Source organism: Lytechinus variegatus, chromosome 15 (genome assembly GCF_018143015.1).
Source record: "Lytechinus variegatus isolate NC3 chromosome 15, Lvar_3.0, whole genome shotgun sequence".
NCBI classification, from domain to species: Eukaryota; Metazoa; Echinodermata; class Echinoidea; order Temnopleuroida; family Toxopneustidae; genus Lytechinus; species Lytechinus variegatus.
The window spans coordinates 11615623-11621689 of NC_054754.1; positions in this window are offsets into that span (position 1 = coordinate 11615623).

A 6067-nucleotide genomic window follows, 5' to 3' on the forward strand; every position below is an offset into this window, starting at 1 on the left:
GGCCAGCAGAACAAAAGCTTTTACAAACACGTTCTGGAATGTTCTTTATCATTCGATGCTATAAATATCCTTAAAGAGAAAATAACTAAATAAATGAATGTAATTGCTCGTACAATTCTTCTTATATATAACAGCATGTCTTCATGAATATTCATTAGATGGGCTGATGATGTCACATCCCCACTTTTCTTTTTCTATAAAATCAAAATTGTTTCATTTTTTTCATACATGTGTAGATGGTGTGTCTCCATTATTATGAAATAAGTTGCAGCAAGAAACAACTAATGCATTTAATCAGTTATCAATTCCATTGTTTAAGTTCTTGGTAGAAAAAAAATTAATAAACAAAATTTCATATAATAAAATACAAAATAACAAATGGGGATATGACATCATCAGCCCACCTAATGAATATTCATTAAGACATGCATGGAACTTTTTCACCGGAATAATGCCAAATCTTGAAAATTCAATGACTCTGTTATCCGATTTTGCTCAAATTTTAAGCATTTTGCTTTGTAAATTTTACACTATTTATCGAGATATAAATATCTTCAGCCCGGAGTATCCATTTAAAACTATGGTAAATTTACCAGTATGGAAACTACCATGGTAACCTTTATTCTGAATTGCTGAGCCATGTCATACCACTGCATGTCTGCAACCTTGTTATAATCAGTTATGTTAATGTTATGTTAATCATCATAATCATACATTATTATTATGTAAAATTCAATGTAATCAATTTTGTGATGGTTACACTATGTAAATTATCATGACATGCAGAAACAAACAAATAAATAAATAAATGTTACCATGGTAGTTCCCATAATGGCAAATTTACAACTGTTACAAGTCCTCCAACGAACGGACCCCTTATTTATGTACATGTAACTCGAAGTTTTGTTGGGTTGACATAACATTTATCTGTTGCGTAATTTACAAAACATTAATGTTCACATCCTGGCCAGTATGTAAATGAGGGATGCGGCCGTCGGATGTTAAAACGGTCTAATCTAAAATTTGACTTTTTGAGGTAAATTCACTTTCCTTGTATGTCATACTATTTGTGCGTGTGTATTTGTATCACTACTTTCACTTTTGCTACATTTTGGATAATCAATATCTTTTGTGATTCACACGATCTTAAATATCATGATTTTACGTTTTCCATGATGAATCAATCCATGTTTCAGAACTGGAGGAAATGGATTTAATATTCCACATAAACAACAGACACGTTTGACATCATTGCGGCTCCCTCATTTGCGTACTGTCCAGGATTTACAAATAACTATTTTTTGAAATAAGCGAAAAAATATCTGTCAACTAATAAACGCAATAACTTGAAAATGTAGTTAATTTATACCCAATTTCGATAAATTATGCAGTAATTTTTTTATCTTTATTATAGCCAAATCAAGCTTTTCCTTGCTTGGGATGCACCTGACCTTTCAATTGATGAGCAGCGTGTTTTGCATGCTCATGCATTTGTCTTTTTTACAGGAAAAGTAATGGAAGTGTTTCACATAAAAAGCAACAGATAAACGTAACTTGTAAATCGAGTCGATTATGAAATTGGAAGTTTGCAGTTCGAAAAGGGGAAAAATGTACGTTTAAATTACACGTACACTGTAAAACAATGAAGTGCTAATTTACCACATACAGTGCTTGTATAGTAACTGCACTACGAGTGCTGATTTTCTAGCTTAAATTTGAACTAAAAAATCAGTACTCGTAGTGCAGCCACTACATAGAAGCACTGTATAAGTGCTAAATTAGCACTTCATTTTTTAGTGTATAAGATAGTCCCTAGCAAATTTGGACTTAATAGAATGTCAATCATTTATATATCATTATTAATGCTTGTGGTTCATTGTTTCGAGCATTGTGTCCACTGTGTTACAAAAATCTTTTGATATAAAGAAAATAATGCTGGAGTAATAGGCAGGTTGCATTCTGCAATTTTTTTATCCGAAAAGTTTTGTTTATAAAGCGTCTAATTTCTAAAATTTGTGATATAAGTATTGTTTGACTCCATGACTTCGTCTTAAAAATACAGTAAATAGGTTTTTGGCAACCGTTAGCAATCAATAGATTAGTATCTCCATTTTAATAGTCTTAATCGTATTTTAAGTTTTAATTATTTAGATATTGAACCATTCGCCTTTTTCATTGGAAGAGAGTGTTATAACTTTTACTTTATATATTAACACTTTAAAACAATAAAAGCGTATTTTTGTTACGTAACAAGTGTCGATCTTAATGCAAATAAATTACTGAATGAAAAAATTCCATCTCTGCCCCTGGTTATTTTTTTTCTCATTTTCTAATCTCTGTAGAAAGTAATTCAATCAACACCACATTCTGAAGTCTGGTTTAACGCAGACCATGGTCTTACTCTGTACTATAATTATGAGAAACTGACAGTGTCGCAATTTCATTCACAAGTCATGGTACACTTAAGATATGACTACTGTGATCTTTAGGAATTCTTTAGTGGTAGAGGCATCCTTTTTTAAGCTAAAAAGGATATAATAGTCAAAATAATGAGATAAACTGACCCTCTACTGTTAAAGATTTATGTCACCATTGGCTTTCCATAGTCAAACAACAACTTTTAACCAGAGCTTGAATTAAACCGTAGTTCAGAATATATGGAAACTATAACACGATGAAAACAGTCATTATTGTCTTCTATACACTTGCAAAATTGATGCATTAATTTTCGGGTCGAAAAAAAAGAAGAAAATACTATTGGGTGATTAATTCACTTCAAAAAATATTTATTGAAATTCATGGAATACATTCTGAGCGAAATAACAGCTGGCAAGTAACACACACCCACGATGTAAACAGAACGTTCCTTTCTCAAGTTTAAAACAAGTACATGAAACCCTGCACTGTATAGCTCACCGCACAATATTTTACACGGTTTATTTACAGTTTGTCAAATGCCAATTCATCCAATTGCCAACTCGTCTACTATCATTTGGTCTGCCATCGGTTCGTCCAATATCCACATGGCCTAATTGCCAAATTGTCCATTCACCATTTCGTCTAATGACCAGTCAGTCCAATATTCATTTCGTCCATAAACCATTTGGTCTAATTGGATAAGTGTTAATTGGGCGAAATGAATGAAAAGGAGATGGGTCAACACTGGTTATTAGACGAACTGGTGATTTAACGAGGTGATGATTGGACCAAATGATTATTGGATCTGGTTGTTGAGCGAAATGTTGATGCACGGAATGGCATTAAACAAAATGAAGGTAGACCATGTGGTGAGTGATCGTGTTGGCAGTAGACAAAATGGCAATTCACCATTTTAAACTGACATTTCATTTGATCATGTTTATGTCATCATTTCTTTAAAAATGTACATGACATCCATGTATTTGGATCAAAAGTATAGTCTTGAGGTAAAGTCGATGCTTCAAGTGTGTTAAATCTAGTTAAAGCAAACAATAAATTGCTTTCAGTCTATCTTGGTCAATAAGGACCAAGGACATCCCCCCCCCTCCTCACCTCTGAACCCTAAAACACTGTTTGTTATGGATTTTATGGATATTATGGATACCAAATATTACATTACATTTAAAATGTAGTATAACATTTGGTATAAATTCATTCTCGTTCAAAATCCACCATAAATGTTTATAGAGGATTCTATTCTCCAAAAGAAATATTTCATATTGGATAGCGAATAACGGGACTAGTGCATACCAGTACAGAAGCTTTTATTTTTAGTCAAGACCACGAAAATAGAGGAGCAAGAATAGTTTAAAACCAATGAACGTAGACAGGGGCGGATCCAGGATTTTGAAATAGGGGAGGGTGTGGGAGGGACTTTTTCAAAAAATCATGTCCAAAAGTCGTATTTTGAGAGCACCTTTAGAAGAAAAATGCACACTTAAATCACTGTAACTTCATGAATAAAAGACACATACTGACTCATTTAGGAGCTGGTTTCCAGTCACACACCGTATAAGCGGTCATTCAAAACATACATTTGGCAAAGGCTCTTCACTTGCTTGCATCGTGTGATTGAAACGTCAAATTTAAATGATACGAAACTGAGTCTTGTAATCGATAAGTTCCGAATAATCCATTCTGTTTATTGTCATTTGTGTATTTACATTGTGTGTTTCAAACGAGAATTGTTTAGTCGTATGGCAACATGCATAAAATTTGGTTCTTTTTTCCCCAAAATGCACAGTAAATTGTTACAAACTACAGAAAAAAACGACATCATCTTCTGGTAATCAACCTTTTCCCTCGTATTATTTTCAAATCATCTTCAATAATCCAGTCATTCTGCATAACCTCAAAGTAATATAATGCTTCTTAAGGGGATTCTCATTATTTTTATTGTTCACGTTCAAAGTCTCTCATCGCGTTGCCATCTTAACTTATGACCAGCCAGGATGAAATTGTATTTATATTTATTTTAACATAAGATAATCAATTTTTACGAAGCACTTGTTAAAACTATATACCACAAATAATTAAATAAGGTCAATGATAAAATGCTAGAAAATACATGTAAGGAGCTTTGATATCCAGTCCATAATTGTATAAGTTATAACTATCAGTGGCAGAAAATGTAAAATAAACCGAGGCTCGTCTTCGGTATACAGAGTTCAGAAGGCATCTTGTAAGCTTTTCATTTATGAAATTACAACTTGTTTAGACCATGAATTCATATAGGCTTCCAATTTGATGTTTTTTCTACATGTTGAATCAATGTATACTAGCTTTCCAACCAACAAAGTAAAAGGTCGTCCCCCCCTAGATTTTTAAAACTATTTTTTTTTCGATTTTGCTGGCAATTTTTTTTTAAAGATATATTGTAATAAGCAAACCTATAGATTATCAAACATTAAAAAATGGGGTAAGGGGGGGGGGTTAATGTCACAATTTCTACTTTTTAACAATACACAATGTGTCCTCGGGACGTTTTTCCCCAGCACGAAAGTATTTTTATTCTTCCCCCCCCCCCCCCCCCAACCCCCACGCCCCCCCCCCCCCCCCGTCACATAAAATCTTTGCTCCTTACGCTGACATATAGCTGCCTATACACAGCAAACGCGGAGTGGGGTCGACTGGTGATTGAGAATATACAATTTTGCTCCTTGATAATTCGTTGGAATGATTGCTTCGGCGAAACTTAGTTGGGGCGCCCTGGATAATATGCCTCTGAATCTACCAGAAAGTGTAAAAGTTAGTTTACATTAAATACAAATATGTCTGACCTATACATTTCAGTGAAAACTTACATGACCAAGGCAGAGTGATAATGCTGCGCACGTGGCGCCCGATATAGGGCTTCATCTTTGAGTGAAGAATAATCTCGGGGATAGACATTATCATTCGCATCGTTGACACTTTCTCTCGAGATCTGTTACTTACAATTTACATGTAGTTGCCATAAAGACGGACAAACGCATGTTACAAAAAACACAAAATTTCGGGAAAAAATGATATCCAATCCAACATCTTCACACTGGTCACTGCACTGCAACTCCCGATTACAAGTGGTGCAACTTTCCAACCAATCGACTTGCGCGCCCTGGAATTCCGGAATTTACATATTGCAATACAGTGTGACAGAGGTGCATTTGTGCGAACACAAAGGCCATGAGCGTAAGTTAAAATATAGTTTTGACTAGATCTAGCCCTTGAAATTGACTACATTGTACCAATCCAGTAAATATAACCATAAAAAAAAAAAAAAATCCGGCGAAAATAGGGGGGGGGCGCGCGCCCGGGGCGCCCCCCTCTGGATCCGCCACTGGTAGAGGGCGATAAAAAATTTGCAATTGTGTAAGGGAAAATGGCGACCAAGTATATTATATCGGTATATTGCTTACATTATCAAGTTGATAGTAAGATTATCTGGTTCACCTTTACGGTGGATTTTTTTTAATTCGCAATATAAAATGCATGTATTTTTTTCTCGTATTACATTTTGAAATTGGATTTCATTTCGTATCTCAAGAAAATAATAATTCACGAAAGAAAATCTATATTAACTAGAAACCACACGCGAAGATAATAAAAC